This window comes from Hydractinia symbiolongicarpus, chromosome 8, assembly GCF_029227915.1.
Source record: "Hydractinia symbiolongicarpus strain clone_291-10 chromosome 8, HSymV2.1, whole genome shotgun sequence".
Lineage (NCBI taxonomy): Eukaryota > Metazoa > Cnidaria > Hydrozoa > Anthoathecata > Hydractiniidae > Hydractinia > Hydractinia symbiolongicarpus.
Genome location: NC_079882.1, coordinates 880,194 through 902,995, shown reverse-complemented (window position 1 = coordinate 902,995; position 22,802 = coordinate 880,194).

The following is a 22,802-nucleotide window of genomic DNA, read 5'->3' as shown; positions in this document are numbered from 1 at the left end:
TGATATCTTTCCGGTATTACTAGGTTGTAACGCGTTTAACAGTAAAACGATTGACTGTGGGACTTAATTGAACTGATTTTGGGCTGTGACCTTATAAATATTGTAAGTGAGACAATTGGACTCCAAGAAATAACATTCTTCTTAATTTGACATGATTGTCGGAGCTCAGTGCATACACTGGACGCTGTGGGAGCGCTTCATTTAAAAATTTAGATAAATAAGTCATTTTATACTGTGGGACCAATCCTAGCCGTTATCCCGCGCGGAAGAAATGGAGAAAGTTTGAAAAACTACATTTCATTGACTTTCTAACAGCATTAATCCGTTTAAGTTACAACGGTTGAGTCACATATTCGTACCAACATGTATTTCGTGATATCTTTCCGGTATTACTAGGTTGTAACGCGTTTAACAGTAAAACGATTGACTGTGGGACTTAATTGAACTGATTTTGGGCTGTGACCTTATAAATATTGTAAGTGAGACAATTGGACTCCAAGAAATAACATTCTTCTTAATTTGACATGATTGTCGGAGCTCAGTGCATACACTGGACGCTGTGGGAGCGCTTCATTTAAAAATTTAGATAAATAAGTCATTTTATACTGTGGGACCAGTCCTAGCCGTTATCCCGCGCGGAAGAAATGGAGAAAGTTTGAAAAACTACATTTCATTGACTTTCTAACAGCATTAATCCGTTTAAGTTACAACGGTTGAGTCGCATATTCGTACCAACATGTATTTCGTGATATATTTCCGGAATTACTAGGTTGTATCGCGTTTAACAGTGAGACGATTGACTGTGGGACTTAATTGAACTGATTTTGGGCCATGACCTTATAAATGTGAAAGTGAGACAATTGGACTCCAAGAAAAAACATTCTTCTTAATTTGACATGATTGCCGTAACTCAGCGATTACACTGGGTGCTGTGGTAGCACTTCCTTTAAAAACTTAGATAAATAATTCATTCTTTACCGTGGGACCAATCCTAGCCGTTATCGCGCGCTGAAGAAATAGCGACAGTTTCAAAAACTACATTTCATTGACTTTCTAACCGTATCAATCCGCTTCATTTACAACGGTTGCGTCACATACTCGCACCAACATGTATTTAGCGATACTTTTCTCATATTACTAGGTTGCATCGCTATTAACAGTGAAACGATTGACTGTGCGATTTAATTGAACTGATTTTGGACTGTGACCTTATAAATATTGCAAGTGAGACAATTGGACTCCAAGAAATAACATTCTTCTTAAATTCACACGATTGCCGTTACTTAGCGATTACACTGGGTGCTGTGGTAGCACTTCCTTTAAAAACTTAGATAAATAAATCATTCTTTACCGTGGGACCAATCCTAGCCGTTATTGCGCGCTGAAAAAATAGCGACAGTTTCAAAAACTACATTTCATTGACTTTCTGACGGTATCAATCCGCTTCAGTTACAACGGTTGCGTCACATACTCGTACCAACATGTATTTAGCGATACTTTTCTCATATTACTAGGTCGCATCGCTTTTAACAGTGAAACCATTGACTGTGGGACTTAATTGAACTGATTTTGGACGGTGACCTTATAAATATTGGAAGTGAGACAATTGGACTCCAAGAAATAACATTCTTCTTAGTTTGACATGATTGCCGGAACTCAGCGATTACACTGGACGCTGTGGTAGCGCTTAATTTAAAAATTTAGATAAATAATTCATTTTTTACTGTAGGACCAATCCTAGCCGTTATCGCGCGCTGAAGAAATAGCGACAGTTTTAAAAACTACATTTCATTGACTCTCTAACAATATCAATCCGTTTGCGTTACAACGGTTGGGTCACATATTCGTACCAAGATGTATTTAGCGATATTTTTCTGTTATTACTAGGTTGCATCGCTTTTAACAGTGAGACGATTGAATGTGGGACTTAATTGAACTAACTTTGGATTGTGACCTGATAAATGTGATAAATGAGACAATTGGACTCCAAGAAATAACATTCTTCTTAATTTGACATGATTGTCGGAGCTCAGTGCATACACTGGACGCTGTGGGAGCGCTTCATTTAAAAATTTAGATAAATAAGTCATTTTTTACTGTGGGACCAATCCTAGCCGTTATCCCGCGCTAAAGAAATGGAGAAAGTTTGAAAAACTACATTTCATTGACTTTCTAACAGCATCAATCCGTTTAAGTTACAACGGTTGAGTCGCATATTCGTACCAACATGTATTTCGTGATATATTTCCGGAATTACTAGGTTGTATCGCGTTTAACAGTGAGACGATTGACTGTGGGACTTAATTGAACTGATTTTGGGCCATGACCTTATAAATGTGAAAGTGAGACAATTGGACTCCAAAAAAAAACATTCTTCCTAATTTGACATGATTGCCGGAACTCAGCGATTACACTGCGTGCTGTGGTAGCGCCTCATTTAAAAGTTTAGTTAAATAAATCATTCTTTACCGTGGGACCAATCCTAGCCGTTTTCGCGCGCTGAAGATATAGAGACAATTTCAAAAACTACATTTCATTGACTTTTTAACAGTGTCAGTCCCTTTGAGTTACAACAGTTGGGTCACATATTCGTACCAACATGTATTTTGTGATATCTTTCCGGTATTGCTAGGTTGTATCGCGTTTCACAGTGAAACGATTGAATGTGGGACTTAATTGAACTAATTTTGAACTGTGACTTTAAAAATGTTATAAGTGAGACAATTGGACTCCAAGAAATAACATTCTTCTTAATTTGACAAGACTGCCGAAACTCAGCGATTACACTGGGCGCTGTGGTAGCGCTTCATTTACAAATTTAGATAAATAAATCATTTTTTACCGTGGGACCAATCCTAGCCGTTATTGTGCGCTGAAGATATAGAGACAGTTTCAAAAACTACATTTCATTGACTTTCTAAAAGTATCAATCCGTTTGAGTTACAACGGTTGAGTCACATATTCGTACCAACATGTATTTCGTGATATCTTTCCGGTATTACTAGGTTGTAACGCGTTTAACAGTAAAACGATTGACTGTGGGACTTAATTGAACTGATTTTGGACTGTGACGTTGAAAACAGTTTCAAAAACTACATTTCATTGACTTTCTAACGGTATCAATCCGCTTCAGTTACAACGGTTGCGTCACATACTCGCACCAACATGTATTTAGCGATACATATCTCATATTACTAGGTTGCATCGCTATTAACAGTGAAACGATTGACTGCGCGACTTAATTGAACTGATTTTGGACTGTGACCTTATAAATATTGCAAGTGAGACAATTGGACTCCAAGAAATAACATTCTTCTTAGTTTGACATGATTGCCGGAACTCAGCGATTATACTGGACGCTCTGGTAGCGCTTAATTTAAAAATTTAGATAAATAAATCATTTTTTACCGTGGGACCAATCCTAGCCGTTATTGCGCGCTGAAGATATAGAGACAGTTTCAAAAACTACATTTCATTGACTTTCTAAAAGTATCAATCCGTTTGAGTTACAACGGTTGAGTCGCATATTCGTACCAACATGTATTTAGCGATATTTTTCCGATATTACTACGTTGCATCGCGTTTAACAGTGAAACGATTGACTGTGGGACCTAATTGAACTAATTTTGGACTGTGACGTTAAAAATGTGATAAGTAAGACATTTGGACTCCAAGAAATAACATTCTTCTTAATTTGACATGATTGTCGGAGCTCAGCGCATAAACTGGGCGCTGTGGTGGCGCTTCATTTAAAAATTTAGATAAATAAGTCATTTTTTACTGTGGGACCAATCCTAGCCGTTATCCCGCGCTGAAAAAATGGAGAAAGTTTGAAAAACTACATTTCATTGACTTTCTAACAGCATCAATCCGTTTAAGTTGCAACGGTTGAGTCACATATTCGTACCAACATGTATTTCGTAATATTTTTCCGATATTACTACGTTGCATCGCGTTTAACAGTGAAACGATTGACTGTGGGACTTAATTGAACTGATTTTTGACTGTGACGTTAAAAATGTGATAAGTGAGACATTTGGACTCCAAGAAATAACATTCTTCTTAATTTGACATGATTGTCGGAGCTCAGCGCATACACTGGGCGCTGTGGTGGCGCTTCATTTAAAAATTTAGATAAATAAGTCATTTTTTACTGTGGGACCAATCCTAGCCGTTATCGCGCGCTGAAGAAATGGAGAAAGTTTGAAAAACTACATTTTATTGACTTTCTAACAATATCAATCCGTTTGAGTTACCACGGTTGGGTCACATATTCGTACCAAGATGTATTTAGCGATATTTTTCTGTTATTACTAGGTTGCATCGCTTTTAACAGTGAGACGATTGAATGTGGGACTTAATTGAACTAACTTTGGATTATGACCTGATAAAAGTGATAAATGAGACAATTGGACTCCAAGAAATAGCATTCATATTAATTTGACTTGATTGCCGGAACTCAGCGATTACACTGCGCGCTGTGGTAGCGCCTCATTTAAAAGTTTAGTTAAATAAATCATTCTTTACCGTGGGACCAATCCTAGCCGTTATCGCGCGCTGAAGAAATAGAGACAGTTTCAAAAACTACATTTCATTGACTTTCTAAAAGTATCAATCCGTTTGAGTTACAACGGTTGGGTCACATATTCGTACCAACATGTATTTAGCGATATTTATCTGTTATTACTAGATTGCATCGCTTTTAACAGTGAAACGATTGAATGTGGGACTTAATTGAACTAATTTTGGACTGTGACTTTAAAAATGTTATAAGTGAGACAATTGGACTCCAAGAAATAACATTCATCTTAATTTGACATGACTGCCGGAACTCAGCGATTACACTGGGCGCTGTGGTAGCGCTTCATTTACAAGTTTAGATAAATAAATCATTTTTTACCGTGGGACCAATCCTAGCCGTTATTGCGCGCTGAAGATATAGAGACAGTTTCAAAAACTACATTTCATTGACTTTCTAAAAGTATCAATCCGTTTGAGTTACAACGGTTGAGTCACATATTCGTACCAATATGTATTTCGTGATATCTTTCCGGTATTACTAGGTTGTAACGCGTTTAACAGTAAAACGATCGACTGTGGGACTTAATTGAACTGATTTTGGGCTGTGACCTTATAAATATTTTAAGTGAGACAATTGGACTCTAAGAAATAACATTCTTCTTAATTTGACATGATTGTCGGAGCTCAGTGCATACACTGGACGCTGTGGGAGCGCTTCATTTAAAAATTTAGATAAATAAGTCATTTTTTACTGTGGGACCAATCCTAGCCGTTATCCCGCGCTGAAGAAATGGAGAAAGTTTGAAAAACTACATTTCATTGACTTTCTAACAGCATCAATCCGTTTAAGTTGCAACGGTTGAGTCACATATTCGTACCAACATGTATTTCGTAATATTTTTCCGATATTACTACGTTGCATCGCGTTTAACAGTGAAACGATTGACTGTGGGACTTAATTGAACTGATTTTTGACTGTGACGTTAAAAATGTGATAAGTGAGACATTTGGACTCCAAGAAATAACATTCTTCTTAATTTGACATGATTGTCGGAGCTCAGCGCATACACTGGGCGCTGTGGTGGCGCTTCATTTAAAAATTTAGATAAATAAGTCATTTTTTACTGTGGGACCAATCCTAGCCGTTATCGCGCGCTGAAGAAATGGAGAAAGTTTGAAAAACTACATTTCATTGACTTTCTAACAATATCAATCCGTTTGAGTTACCACGGTTGGGTCACATATTCGTACCAAGATGTATTTAGCGATATTTTTCTGTTATTACTAGGTTGCATCGCTTTTAACAGTGAGACGATTGAATGTGGGACTTAATTGAACTAACTTTGGATTATGACCTGATAAAAGTGATAAATGAGACAATTGGACTCCAAGAAATAGCATTCATATTAATTTGACTTGATTGCCGGAACTCAGCGATTACACTGCGCGCTGTGGTAGCGCCTCATTTAAAAGTTTAGTTAAATAAATCATTCTTTACCGTGGGACCAATCCTAGCCGTTATCGCGCGCTGAAGAAATAGAGACAGTTTCAAAAACTACATTTCATTGACTTTCTAAAAGTATCAATCCGTTTGAGTTACAACGGTTGGGTCACATATTCGTACCAACATGTATTTAGCGATATTTATCTGTTATTACTAGATTGCATCGCTTTTAACAGTGAAACGATTGAATGTGGGACTTAATTGAACTAATTTTGGACTGTGACTTTAAAAATGTTATAAGTGAGACAATTGGACTCCAAGAAATAACATTCATCTTAATTTGACATGACTGCCGGAACTCAGCGATTACACTGGGCGCTGTGGTAGCGCTTCATTTACAAATTTAGATAAATAAATCATTTTTTACCGTGGGACCAATCCTAGCCGTTATTGCGCGCTGAAGATATAGAGACAGTTTCAAAAACTACATTTCATTGACCTTCTAAAAGTATCAATCCGTTTGAGTTACAACGGTTGAGTCACATATTCGTACCAACATGTATTTCGTGATATCTTTCCGGTATTACTAGGTTGTAACGCGTTTAACAGTAAAACGATCGACTGTGGGACTTAATTGAACTGATTTTGGGCTGTGACCTTATAAATATTTTAAGTGAGACAATTGGACTCTAAGAAATAACATTCTTCTTAATTTGACATGATTGTCGGAGCTCAGTGCATACACTGGACGCTGTGGGAGCGCTTCATTTAAAAATTTAGATAAATAAGTCATTTTTTACTGTGGGACCAATCCTAGCCGTTATCCCGGGCTGAAGAAATGGAGAAAGTTTGAAAAACTACATTTCATTGACTTTCTAAAAGTATCAATCCGTTTGAGTTACAACGGTTGAGTCACATATTCGTACCAACATGAATTTCGTGTTATCTTTCCGGTATTACTAGGTTGTAACGCGTTTAACAGTAAAACGATTGAATGTGGGACTTAATTGACCTGATTTTGGGCCATGACCTTATAAATGTGAAAGTGAGACAATTGGACTCCAAGAAAAAACATTCTTCTTAATTTGACATGATTGCCGTAACTCAGCGATTACACTGGGTGCTGTGGTAGCGTTCATTTACAAATTTAGATAAATAAATCATTTTTTGCCGTGGGACCAATCTTAGCCGTTATTGCGCGCTGAAGATATAGAGGCAGTTTCAAAAACTACATTTCACTGACTTTCTAACAGCATCAATCCGCTTAAGTTACAACGGTTGAGTCGCATATTCGTACCAACATGTATTTCGTGATATCTTTCCGGAATTACTAGGTTGTATCGCGTTTAACAGTGAGACGATTGACTGTGGGACTTAATTGAACTGATTTTGGGCCATGACCTTATAAATGAGAAAGTGAGACAATTGGACTCCAAGAAATAACATTCTTTTTAAATTGACATGATTGCCGTTAGTTAGCGATTGCACTGGGTGCTGTGGTAGCACTTCCTTTAAAAACTTAGATAAATAAATCATTCTTTACCGTGGGACTAATCCTAGCCGTTATGGCGCACTAAAGAAATAGCAACAGTTTCAAAAACTACATTTCATTGACTTTCTGACGGTATCAATCCGCTTCAGTTACAACGGTTGCGTCACATACTCGTACCAACATGTATTTAGCGATACTTTTCTCATATTACTAGGTCGCATCGCTTTTAACAGTGAAACGATTGACTGTGGGACTTAATTGAACTGATTTTGGACGGTGACCTTATAAATATTGCAAGTGAGACAATTGGACTCCAAGAAATAACATTCTTCTTAGTTTGACATGATTGCCGGAACTCAGCGATTACACTGGGCGCTGTGGTAGCGCTTCATTTAAAAGTTTAGTTGAATAAATCATTCTTTACCGTGGGACCAATCCTAGCCGTTATCGCGCGCTGAAGAAATAGCGACAGTTTCAAAAACTACATTTCATTGACTTTCTAAAAGTATCAATTCGTTTGAGTTACAACGGTTGGGTCACATATTCGTACCAACATGTATTTAGCGATATTTATCTGTTATTACTAGATTGCATCGCTTTTAACAGTGAAACGATTGACTGCGCGGCTTAATTGAACTGATTTTGGACTGTGACCTTATAAATATTGCAAGTGAGACAATTGGACTCCAAGAAATAACATTCTTCTTAGTTTGACATGATTGCCGGAACTCAGCGATTATACTGGACGCTCTGGTAGCGCTTAATTTAAAAATTTAGATAAATAAATCATTTTTTACCGTGGGACCAATCCTAGCCGTTATTGCGCGCTGAAGATATAGAGACAGTTTCAAAAACTACATTTCACTGACTTTCTAACAGCATCAATCCGCTTAAGTTACAACGGTTGAGTCGCATATTCGTACCAACATGTATTTAGCGATATTTTTCCGATATTACTACGTTGCATCGCGTTTAACAGTGAAACGATTGACTGTGGGACCTAATTGAACTAATTTTGGACTGTGACGTTAAAAATGTGATAAGTAAGACATTTGGACTCCAAGAAATAACATTCTTCTTAATTTGACATGATTGTCGGAGCTCAGCGCATACACTGGGCGCTGTGGTGGCGCTTCATTTAAAAATTTAGATAAATAAGTCATTTTTTACTGTGGGACCAATCCTAGCCGTTATCCCGCGCTGAAAAAATGGAGAAAGTTTGAAAAACTACATTTCATTGACTTTCTAACAGCATCAATCCGTTTAAGTTGCAACGGTTGAGTCACATATTCGTACCAACATGTATTTCGTAATATTTTTCCGATATTACTACGTTGCATCGCGTTTAACAGTGAAACGATTGACTGTGGGACTTAATTGAACTGATTTTTGACTGTGACGTTAAAAATGTGATAAGTGAGACATTTGGACTCCAAGAAATAACATTCTTCTTAATTTGACATGATTGTCGGAGCTCAGCGCATACACTGGGCGCTGTGGTGGCGCTTCATTTAAAAATTTAGATAAATAAGTCATTTTTTACTGTGGGACCAATCCTAGCCGTTATCGCGCGCTGAAGAAATGGAGAAAGTTTGAAAAACTACATTTCATTGACTTTCTAACAATATCAATCCGTTTGAGTTACCACGGTTGGGTCACATATTCGTACCAAGATGTATTTAGCGATATTTTTCTGTTATTACTAGGTTGCATCGCTTTTAACAGTGAGACGATTGAATGTGGGACTTAATTGAACTAACTTTGGATTATGACCTGATAAAAGTGATAAATGAGACAATTGGACTCCAAGAAATAGCATTCATATTAATTTGACTTGATTGCCGGAACTCAGCGATTACACTGCGCGCTGTGGTAGCGCCTCATTTAAAAGTTTAGTTAAATAAATCATTCTTTACCGTGGGACCAATCCTAGCCGTTATCGCGCGCTGAAGAAATAGAGACAGTTTCAAAAACTACATTTCATTGACTTTCTAAAAGTATCAATCCGTTTGAGTTACAACGGTTGGGTCACATATTCGTACCAACATGTATTTAGCGATATTTATCTGTTATTACTAGATTGCATCGCTTTTAACAGTGAAACGATTGAATGTGGGACTTAATTGAACTAATTTTGGACTGTGACTTTAAAAATGTTATAAGTGAGACAATTGGACTCCAAGAAATAACATTCATCTTAATTTGACATGACTGCCGGAACTCAGCGATTACACTGGGCGCTGTGGTAGCGCTTCATTTACAAATTTAGATAAATAAATCATTTTTTACCGTGGGACCAATCCTAGCCGTTATTGCGCGCTGAAGATATAGAGACAGTTTCAAAAACTACATTTCATTGACTTTCTAAAAGTATCAATCCGTTTGAGTTACAACGGTTGAGTCACATATTCGTACCAACATGTATTTCGTGATATCTTTCCGGTATTACTAGGTTGTAACGCGTTTAACAGTAAAACGATCGACTGTGGGACTTAATTGAACTGATTTTGGGCTGTGACCTTATAAATATTTTAAGTGAGACAATTGGACTCTAAGAAATAACATTCTTCTTAATTTGACATGATTGTCGGAGCTCAGTGCATACACTGGACGCTGTGGGAGCGCTTCATTTAAAAATTTAGATAAATAAGTCATTTTTTACTGTGGGAACAATCCTAGCCGTTATCCCGCGCTGAAGAAATGGAGAAAGTTTGAAAAACTACATTTCATTGACTTTCTAAAAGTATCAATCCGTTTGAGTTACAACGGTTGAGTCACATATTCGTACCAACATGAATTTCGTGATATCTTTCCGGTATTACTAGGTTGTAACGCGTTTAACAGTAAAACGATTGAATGTGGGACTTAATTGACCTGATTTTGGGCCATGACCTTATAAATGTGAAAGTGAGACAATTGGACTCCAAGAAAAAACATTCTTCTTAATTTGACATGATTGCCGTAACTCAGCGATTACACTGGGTGCTGTGGTAGCGTTCATTTACAAATTTAGATAAATAAATCATTTTTTGCCGTGGGACCAATCTTAGCCGTTATTGCGCGCTGAAGATATAGAGGCAGTTTCAAAAACTACATTTCACTGACTTTCTAACAGCATCAATCCGCTTAAGTTACAACGGTTGAGTCGCATATTCGTACCAACATGTATTTCGTGATATCTTTCCGGAATTACTAGGTTGTATCGCGTTTAACAGTGAGACGATTGACTGTGGGACTTAATTGAACTGATTTTGGGCCATGACCTTATAAATGAAAAAAAACTACATTTCATTGACTTTCTAACAGCATCAATCCGTTTAAGTTGCAACGGTTGAGTCACATATTCGTACCAACATGTATTTCGTGATATCTTTCCGGAATTACTAGAATTTATCGCGTTTAACAGTGAAACGATTGACTGTGGGGCTTAATTAAACTAATTTTGGACTGTGACTTCAAAAATGTGATAAGTGAGACAATTGGACTCCAAGAAATAACATTCTTCTTAATTTGACATGATTGCCGGAACTCAGCGATTACGTTGGGCGCTGTGGTAGCGCTTCATTTACAAATTTAGATAAATAAATCATTTTTTACCGTGGGACCAATCCTAGCCGTTATCGCGCACTGAAGAAATAGCGACAGTTTCAAAAACTACATTTCATTGACTTTCTAAGAGTATCAATCCGTTTGAGTTACAACGGTTGGGTCACATATTCGTACCAACATGTATTTAGCGATATTTATCTGTTATTACTAGGTTGCATCGCTTTTAACAGTGAAACGATTGAATGTGGGACTTAATTGAACTAATTTTGGACTGTGACTTTAAAAATGTTATAGGTGAGACAATTGGACTCCAAAAAATAACATTCTTCTTAATTTGACATGATTGCCGGAACTCAGCGATTACACTGGGCGCTGTGGTAGCGCTTCATTTATAAATTTAGATAAAAAAATCATTTTTTACCGTGGGACCAATCCTAGCCGTTATCCCGCGCTGAAAAAATGGAGAAAGTTTAAAAAACTACATTTCATTGACTTTCTAACAGCATCAATCCGTTTAAGTTACAACGGTTGAGTCACATATTCGTACCAACATGTACTTCGTGATATCTTTCCGGAATTACTAGGTTGTATCGCGTTTAACAGTGAAACAATTGACTGTGGGACTTAATTGAACTGATTTTTGACTGTGACGTTAAAAATGTGATAAGTGAGACATTTGGACTCCAAGAAATAACATTCTTCTTAATTTGACATGATTGTCGGAGCTCAGCGCATACACTGGGCGCTGTGGTGGCGCTTCATTTAAAAATTTAGATAAATAAGTCATTTTTTACTGTGGGACCAATCCTAGCCGTTATCCCGCGCTGAAGAAATAGCGACAGTTTCAAAAACTACATTTCATTGACTTTCTAAAAGTATCAATCCGTTTGAGTTACAACGGTTGGGTCACATATTCGTACCAACATGTATTTAGCGATATTTATCTGTTATTACTAGGTTGCATCGCTTTTAACAGTGAAACGATTGAATGTGGGACTTAATTGAACTAATTTTGGACTGTGACTTTAAAAATGTTATAAGTGAGACAATTGGACTCCAAGAAATAACATTCTTCTTAATTTGACATGATTGCCGGAACTCAGCGATTACACTGGACGCTGTGGTAGCGCTTCATTTACAAATTTAGATAAATAAATCATTTTTTTCCGTGGGACCAATCCTAGCCGTTATTGCGCGCTGAAGATATAGAGACAGTTTCAAAAACTACATTTCATTTACTTTTTAAAAGTATCAATCCGTTTGAGTTACAACGGTTGGGTCACATATTCGTACCAACATGTATTTCGTGATATCTTTCCGGTATTACTAGGTTGTAACGCGTTTAACAGTAAAACGATTGACTGTGGGACTTAATTGAACTGATTTTGGGCTGTGACCTTATAAATGTGAAAGTGAGACTATTGGACTCCAAGAAATAACATTCTTTTTAATTTGACATGATTGCCGGAACTCAGCGATTACACTGGGCGCTGTGGTAGCGCTTCATTTGAAAATTTAGATAAATAAGTCATTATTTACTGTGGGACCAATCCTAGCCGTTATCCTGTGCTGAAGAAATAGCGACAGTTTCAAAAATTAAATTTCATTGACTTTTATAACGGTATCAATCCGCGTCAGTTACAACGGTTGCGTCACATACTCGTACCAACATGTATTTAGCGATATTTTTCTCATATTACTAGGTTGCATCGCTTTTAACAGTGAAACGATTGACTGTGCGACTTAATTGAACTGATTTTAGACTGTGACCTTATAAATATTGTTAGTGAGACAATTGGACTCCAAGAAATAACATTCTTCTTAGTTTGACATGATTGCCGAAACTTAGCGATTACACTGGACGCTGTGGTAGCGCTTAATTTAAAAATTTAGATAAATAAGTCATTTTTTTACTGTGCGACCAATCTTAGCCGTTATCGCGCGCTAAAGAAATAGCGAAAGTTTCAAAAACTACATTTCATTGACTTTTTAACAGTGTCAGTCCGTTTGAGTTACAACAGTTGGGTCACATATTCGGACCAACATGTATTTAGCGATATTTTTCCGATATTACTACGTTGCATCGCGTTTAACAGTGAAACGATTGACTGCGGGACCTAATTGAACTGATTTTGGACTGTGACGTTAAAAATGTGATAAGTGAGACATTTGGACTCCAAGAAATAACATTCTTCTTAATTTGACATGATTGTCGGAGCTCAGCGCATACAATGGGCGCTGTGGTGGCGCTTCATTTAAAAATTTAGATAAATAAGTCATTTTTTACTGTGGGACCAATCCTAGCTGTTATCCCGCGCAGAAGAAATGGAGAAAGTTTGAAAAACTACATTTCATTGACTTTCTAACAGCATCAATCCGTTTAAGTTACAACGGTTGAGTCACATATTCGTACCAACATGTATTTCGTGATATTTTTCCGATATTACTACGTTGCATCGCGTTTAACAGTGAAACGATTGACTGTGGGAATTAATTGAACTGATTTTTGACTGTGACGGTAAAAATGAGATAAGTGAGACATTTGGACTCCAAGAAATAACATTCTTCTTAATTTGACATGATTGTCGGAGCTCAGCGCATACACTGGGCGCTGTGGTGGCGCTTCATTTAAAAAATTTAGATAAATAAGTCATTTTTTACTGTGGGACCATTCCTAGCCGTTATCCCGCCCTGAAGAAATGGAGAAAGTTTTAAAAACTACATTTCATTGACTTTCTAACAGCATCAATCCGTTTAAGTTACAACGGTTGAGTCACATATTCGTACCAACATGTATTTCGTGATATCTTTCCGTAATTACTGGGTTGTATCGCGTATAACAGTGAAACGATTGACTGTGGGACTTAATAAAACTAATTTTGGACTGTGACTTTAAAAATGTTATAAGTGAGACAATTGCACTCCAAGAAATAACATTCTTCTTAATTTGACATGATTGCCGGAACTCAGCGATTACACTGGGCGCTGTGGTAGCGCTTCATTTACAAATTTAGATAAATAAATCATTTTTTACCGTGGGACCAATCCTAGCCGTTATTGCGCGCTGAAGATATAGAGACAGTTTCAAAAACTACATTTCATTGACTTTCTAAAAGTATCAATCCGTTTGAGTTACAACGGTTGAGTCACATATTCGTACCAACATGTATTTCGTGATATTTTTCCGGTATTACTAGGTTGTAACGCGTTTAACAGTAAAACGATTGACTGTGGGACTTAATTGAACTGATTTTGGGCTGTGACCTTATAAAGGTGAAAGTGAGACTATTGGACTCCAAGAAATAACATTCTTCTTAATTTGACATGATTGCCAGAACTCAGCGATTACACTGGGCGCTGTGGTAGCGCTTCATTTAAAAATTTAGATAAATAATTCATTATTTACTGTGGGACCAATCCTAGCCGTTATCCTGTGCTGAAGAAATAGCGACAGTTTCAAAAACTACATTACATTGACTTTCTAACAGTATCAATCCGCGTCAGTTACAACGGTTGCGTCACATACTCGTACCAACATGTATTTAGCGATATTTTTCTCATATTACTAGGTTGCATCGCTTTTAACAGTGAAACGATTGACTGTGGGACTTAATTGAAATGATTTTGGACTGTGACCTTATAAATATTGTTAGTGAGACAATTGGACTCCAAGAAATAACATTCTTCTTAGTTTGACATGATTGCCGGAACTCAGCGATTACACAGGACGCTGTGGTAGCGCTTCATTTAAAAATTTAGATAAATAAGTAATTTTTTACTGTAGGACCAATCCTAGCCGTTATCCCACGCTGAAGAAATGGAGAAAGTTTGAAAAACTACATTTCATTGACTTTCTAACAGCATCAATCCGTTTAAGTTACAACGGTTGAGTCACATATTCGTACAAACATGTATTTCGTGATATCTTTCCGGAATTACTGGGTTGTATCGCGTTTAACAGTGAAACGATTGACTGTGGGATTTAATTAAACTAATTTTGGACTGTGACTTTAAAAATGTTATAAGTGAGACAATTGGACTCCAAGAAATAACATTCTTCTTAATTTGACATGATTGCCGAAACTCAGCGATTACACTGGGCGCTGTGGTAGCGCTTCATTTACAAATTTAGATAAATAAATCATTTTTTTCCGTGGGACCAATCCTAGCCGTTATTGCGCGCTGAAGATATAGAGACAGTTTCAAAAACTACATTTCATTGACTTTCTAAAAGTATCAATCCGTTTGAGTTACAACGGTTGAGTCACATATTCGTACCAACATGTATTTCGTGATATCTTTCCGGTATTACTAGGTTGTAACGCGTTTAACAGTAAAACGATTGACTGTGGGACTTAATTGAACTGATTTTGGGCTCTGACCTTATAAATGTGAAAGTGAGACTATTGGACTCCAAGAAGTAACATTCTTCTTAATTTGACATGATTGCCGGAACTCAGCGATTAGACTGGGAGCTGTGGTAGCGCTTCATTTAAAAATTTAGATAAATAATTCATTATTTACTGTGGGACCAATCCTAGCGGTTATCCTGTGCTGAAGAAATAGCGACAGTTTCAAAAACTACATCTCATTGACTTTCTAACGGTATCAATCCGCGTCAGTTACAACGGTTGCGTCACATACTCGTACCATCATGTTTTTAGCGATATTTTTCTCATATTACTAGGTTGCATCGCTTTTAACAGTGAAACGATTGACTGTGGGACTTAATTGAACTGATTTTGGACTGTGACCTTATAAATATTGTTAGTTAGACAATTGGACTCCAAGAAATAACATTCTTCTTAGTTTGACATGATTGCCGAAACTCAGCGATTACACTGGACGCTGTGGTAGCGCTTCATTTAAAAATTTAGATAAATAAGTCATTTTTTACTGTGGGACCAATCCTAGCCGTTATTGCGCGCTGAAGAAATGGAGAAAGTTTGAAAAACTATATTTCATTGACTTTTTAAAAGTATCAATCCGTTTGAGTTACAACGGTTGAGTCACATATTCGTACCAACATGTATTTCGTGACATTTTTCCGATATTACTACGTTGCATCGCGTTTAACAGTGAAACGATTGACTGTGGGACTTAATTGAACTGATTTTTGACTGTGACGTTGAAAATGTGATAAGTGAGACAATTGGACTCCAAGAAATAATATTCTTCTTAATTTGACATGATTGCCGGAACTCAGCGATTACACTGGGCGCTGTGGTAGCGCTTCATTTAAAAATTTAGATAAATAAGTCATTTTTTACTGTGGGACCAATCCTAGCCGTTATTGCGCGCTGAAGAAATGGAGAAAGTTTGAAAAACTACATTTCATTGACTTTCTAAAAGTATCAATCCGTTTGAGTTACAACGGTTGAGTCACATATTCGTACCAACATGTATTTCGTTGTATCTTTCCCGTATTACTAGGTTGTAACGCGTTTAACAGTAAAACGATTAACTGTGGGACTTAATTGAACTAATTTTGGGCTGTGACCTTATAAATGTGAAAGTGAGACTATTGGACTCCAAGAAATAACATTCTTCTTAATTTGACATGATTGCCGGAACTCAGCGATTACACTGGGCGCTGTGGTAGCGCTTCATTTAAAAATTTAGATAAATAATTCATTATTTACTGTGGGACCAATCCTAGCCGTTATCCTGTGCCGAAGAAATAGCGACAGTTTCAAAAACTACATTTCATTGACTTTCTAACGGTATCAATCCGCGTCAGTTACAACGGTTGCGTCACATACTCGTACCAACATGTATTTCGTTGTATCTTTCCGGTATTACTAGGTTGTAACGCGTTTAACAGTAAAACGATTGACTGTGGGACTTAATTGAACTAATTTAGGGCTGTGACCTTATAAATGTGAAAGTGGGACTATTGGACTCCAAGAAATAACATTCTTCTTAATTTGACATGATTGCCGGAACTCAGCGATTACACTGGGCGCTGTGGTAGCGCTTCATTTAAAAATTTAGATAAATAATTCATTATTTACTGTGGGACCAATCCTAGCCGTTATCCTCTGCCGAAGAAATAGCGACAGTTTCAAAAACTACATTTCATTGACTTTCTAACGGTATCAATCCGCGTCAGTTACAACGGTTGCGTCACATACTCGTACCAACATGTATTTAGAGATATTTTTCTCATATTACTAGGTTGCATCGCTTTTAACAGTGAAACGATTGACTGTGGGACTTAGTTGAACTGATTTTGGACTGTGACCTATTAAATATTGTTAGTGAGACAATTGGACTCCAAGAAATAACATTCTTCTTAGTTTGACATGATTGCCGGAACTCAGCGCTTACACTGGACGCTGTGGTAGCGCTTAATTTAAAAATTTAGATAAATAAGTCATTTTTTTACTGTGGGACCAATCTTAGCCGTTATCGCGCGCTGAAGAAATAGCAACAGGTTCAAAAACTACATTTCATTGACTTTTTAACAGTGTCAGTCCGTTTGAGTTACAACGGTTGGGTCACATATTCGTACCAACATGTATTTAGCGATATTTTTCCGATATTACTACGTTGCATCGCGTTTAACAGTGAAACGATTGACTGTGGGACTTAATTGAACTGATTTTGGACTGTGACGTTAAAAATGTGATACGTGAGACATTTGGACTCCAAGAAATGACATTCTTCTTAATTTGACATGATTGTCGGAGCTCAGCGCATACACTGGGCGCTGTGGTGGCGCTTCATTTAAAAATTTAGATAAATAAGTCATTTTTTACTGTGGGACCAATCCTAGCCCTTACCCCGCGCTGAAGAAATGGAGAAAGTTTGAAAAACTACATTTCATTGACTTTCTAACAGCATCAATCCGTTTAAGTTACAACGGTTGAGTCACATATTCGTACCAACATGTATTTCGTGATATCTTTCCGGAATTACTAGGTTGTATCGCGTTTAGCAGTGAAACGATTGAATGTGGGACTTAATTAAACTGATTTTGGGCCATGACCTTATAAATGTGAAAGTGAGAAAATTGGACTCCAAGAAATAACATTCTTCTTAATTTGACATGATTGCCGTAACTCAGCGATGACACTGGGCGCTGAGGTAGCGCTTCATTTAAAAATTTAGATAAATAATTCATTATTTACTGTGGGACCAATCCTAGCCGTCATCCTGTGCTGAAGAAATAGCGACAGTTTCAAAAACTACATTTCATTGACTTTCTAACGGTATCAATCCGCGTCAGTTACAACGGTTGCGTCACATACTCGTACCAACATGTATTTAGAGATATTTTTCTCATATTACTAGGTTGCATCGCTTTTAACAGTAACACGATTGACTGTGAGACTTAATTGAACTGATTTGGGACTGTGACCTTATAAATATAGTTACTGAGACAATTGGACTCCAAGAAATAACATTCTTCTTAGTTTGACATGATTGCCGGAACTCAGCGCTTACACTGGACGCTGTGGTAGCGCTAAATTTAAAAATTTAGATAAATAAGTCATTTTTTTACTGTGGGACCAATCTTAGCCGTTATCGCGCGCTGAAGAAATAGCGACAGGTTCAAAAACTACATTTCATTGACTTTTTTACAGTGTCAGTCCGTTTGAGTTACAACGGTTGGGTCACATATTCGTACCAACATGTATTTAGCGATATTTTTCCGATATTACTACGTTGCATCGCGTTTAACAGTGAAACAATTGACTGTGGGACTTAATTGAACTGATTTTGGACTGTGACGTTAAAAATGTGATAAGTGAGACATTTGGACTCCAAGAAATGACATTCTTCTTAATTTGACATGATTGTCGGAGCTCAGCGCATACACTGGGCGCTGTGGTGGCGCTTCATTTAAAAATGTAGATAAATAATTCATTTTTTACTGTGGGACCAATCCTAGCCGTTATCCCGCGCTGAAGAAATGGAGAAAGTTTGAAAAACTACATTTCATTGACTTTCTAACAGCATCAATCTGTTAAGTTACAACGGTTGAGTCACATATTCGTACCAACATGTATTTCGTGATATCTTTCCGGAATTACTAGGTTGTATCGCGTTTAGCAGTGAAACGATTGACTGTGGGACTTAATTAAACTGATTTTGGGCCATGACCTTATAAATGTGAAAGGGAGAAAATTGGACTCCAAGAAATAACATTCTTCTTAGTTTGACATGATTGCCGGAACTCAGCGATTACACTGGACGCTGTGGTAGCGCTTAATTTAAAAATTTAGATAAATAAGTCATTTTTTTACTGTGGGACTAATCTTAGCCGTTATCGCGCGCTGAAGAAATAGCGACAGGTTTAAAAACTACATTTCATTGACTTTTTAACAGTGTCAGTCCGCTTGAGTTACAACGGTTGGGTCACATATTCGTACCAACATGTATTTAGCGATATTTTTCCGATATTACTACGTCGCATCGATTTAACAGTGAAACGATTGACTGTGGGACTTAATTGAACTGATTTTGAACTGTGACGTTAAAAATGTGATACGTGAGACATTTGGACTCCAAGAAATGACATTCTTCTTAATTTGACATGATTGTCGGAGCTCAGCGCATACACTGGGCGCTGTGGTGGCGCTTTATTTAAAAATTTAGATAAATAAGTCATTTTTTACTGTGGGACCAATCCTAGCCCTTATCCCGCGCTGAAGAAATGGAGAAAGTTTGAAAAACTACATTTCATTGACTTTCTAACAGCATCAATCCGTTTAAGTTACAACGGTTGAGTCACATATTCGTACCAACATGTATTTCGTGATATCTTTCCGGAATTACTAGGTTGTATCGCGTTTAGCAGTGAAACGATTGACTGTGGGACTTAATTGAACTGATTTTCGGCCATGACCTTATAAATGTGAAAGTGAGAAAATTGGACTCCAAGAAATAACATTCTTCTTAATTTGACATGATTGCCGTAACTCAGCGATGACACTGGGCGCTGAGGTAGCGCTTCATTTAAAAATTTAGATAAATAATTCATTATTTACTGTGGGACCAATCCTAGCCGTCATCCTGTGCTGAAGAAATAGCGACAGTTTCAAAAACTACATTTCATTGACTTTCTAACGGTATCAATCCGCGTCAGTTACAACGGTTGCGTCACATACTCGTACCAACATGTATTTAGAGATATTTTTCTCATATTACTAGGTTGCATCGCTTTTAACAGTGAAACGATTGACTGTGGGACTTAATTGAACTGATTTTGGACTGTGACCTTATAAATATTGTTAGTGAGACAATTGGACTTCAAGAAATAACATTCTTCTTAGTTTGACATGATTGCCGGAACTCAGCGATTACACTGGGCGCTGTGGTGGCGCTTTATTTAAAAATTTAGATAAATAAGTCATTTTTTACTGTGGGACCAATCCTAGCCCTTATCCCGCGCTGAAGAAATGGAGAAAGTTTGAAAAACTACATTTCATTGACTTTCTAACAGCATCAATCCGTTTAAGTTACAACGGTTGAGTCACATACTCGTACCAACATGTATTTAGAGATATTTTTCTCATATTACTAGGTTGCATCGCTTTTAACAGTAACACGATTGACTGTGAGACTTAATTGAACTGATTTGGGACTGTGACCTTATAAATATAGTTACTGAGACAATTGGACTCCAAGAAATAACATTCTTCTTAGTTTGACATGATTGCCGGAACTCAGCGCTTACACTGGACGCTGTGGTAGCGCTAAATTTAAAAATTTAGATAAATAAGTCATTTTTTTACTGTGGGACCAATCTTAGCCGTTATCGCGCGCTGAAGAAATAGCGACAGGTTCAAAAACTACATTTCATTGACTTTTTTACAGTGTCAGTCCGTTTGAGTTACAACGGTTGGGTCACATATTCGTACCAACATGTATTTAGCGATATTTTTCCGATATTACTACGTTGCATCGCGTTTAACAGTGAAACAATTGACTGTGGGACTTAATTGAACTGATTTTGGACTGTGACGTTAAAAATGTGATAAGTGAGACATTTGGACTCCAAGAAATGACATTCTTCTTAATTTGACATGATTGTCGGAGCTCAGCGCATACACTGGGCGCTGTGGTGGCGCTTCATTTAAAAATGTAGATAAATAATTCATTTTTTACTGTGGGACCAATCCTAGCCGTTATCCCGCGCTGAAGAAATGGAGAAAGTTTGAAAAACTACATTTCATTGACTTTCTAACAGCATCAATCCGTTTAAGTTACAACGGTTGAGTCACATATTCGTACCAACATGTATTTCGTGATATCTTTCCGGAATTACTAGGTTGTATCGCGTTTAGCAGTGAAACGATTGACTGTGGGACTTAATTAAACTGATTTTGGGCCATGACTTTATAAATGTGAAAGGGAGAAAATTGGACTCCAAGAAATAACATTCTTCTTAGTTTGACATGATTGCCGGAACTCAGCGATTACACTGGACGCTGTGGTAGCGCTTAATTTAAAAATTTAGATAAATAAGTCATTTTTTTACTGTGGGACTAATCTTAGCCGTTATCGCGCGCTGAAGAAATAGCGACAGGTTCAAAAACTACATTTCATTGACTTTTTAACAGTGTCAGTCCGCTTGAGTTACAACGGTTGGGTCACATATTCGTACCAACATGTATTTAGCGATATTTTTCCGATATTACTACGTTGCATCGCGTTTAACAGTGAAACGATTGACTGTGGGACTTAATTGAACTGATTTTGAACTGTGACGTTAAAAATGTGATACGTGAGACATTTGGACTCCAAGAAATGACATTCTTCTTAATTTGACATGATTGTCGGAGCTCAGCGCATACACTGGGCGCTGTGGTGGCGCTTTATTTAAAAATTTAGATAAATAAGTCATTTTTTACTGTGGGACCAATCCTAGCCGTTACCCCGCGCTGAAGAAATGGAGAAAGTTTGAAAAACTACATTTCATTGACTTTCTAACAGCATCAATCCGTTTAAGTTACAACAGTTGAGTCACATATTCGTACCAACATGTATTTCGTGATATCTTTCCGGAATTACTAGGTTGTATCGCGTTTAGCAGTGAAACGATTGACTGTGGGACTTAATTAAACTGATTTTGGGCCATGACCTTATAAATGTGAAAGGGAGAAAATTGGACTCCAAGAAATAACATTCTTCTTAGTTTGACATGATTGCCGGAACTCAGCGATTACACTGGACGCTGTGGTAGCGCTTAATTTAAAAATTTAGATAAATAAGTCATTTTTTTACTGTGGGACTAATCTTAGCCGTTATCGCGCGCTGAAGAAATAGCGACAGGTTCAAAAACTACATTTCATTGACTTTTTAACAGTGTCAGTCCGTTTGAGTTACAACGGTTGGGTCACATATTCGTACCAACATGTATTTAGCGATATTTTTCCGATATTACTACGTTGCATCGCGTTTAACAGTGAAACGATTGACTGTGGGACTTAATTGAACTGATTTTGAACTGTGACGTTAAAAATGTGATACGTGAGACATTTGGACTCCAAGAAATGACATTCTTCTTAAATTGACATGATTGTCGGAGCTCAGCGCATACACTGGGTGCTGTGGTGGCGCTTTATTTAAAAATTTAGATAAATAAGTCATTTTTTACTGTGGGACCAATCCTAGCCCTTATCCCGCGCTGAAGAAATGGAGAAAGTTTGAAAAACTACATTTCATTGACTTTGTAACAGCATCAATCCGTTTAAGTTACAACGGTTGAGTCACATATTCGTACCAACATGTATTTCGTGATATCTTTCCGGAATTACTAGGTTGTATCGCGTTTAGCAGTGAAAC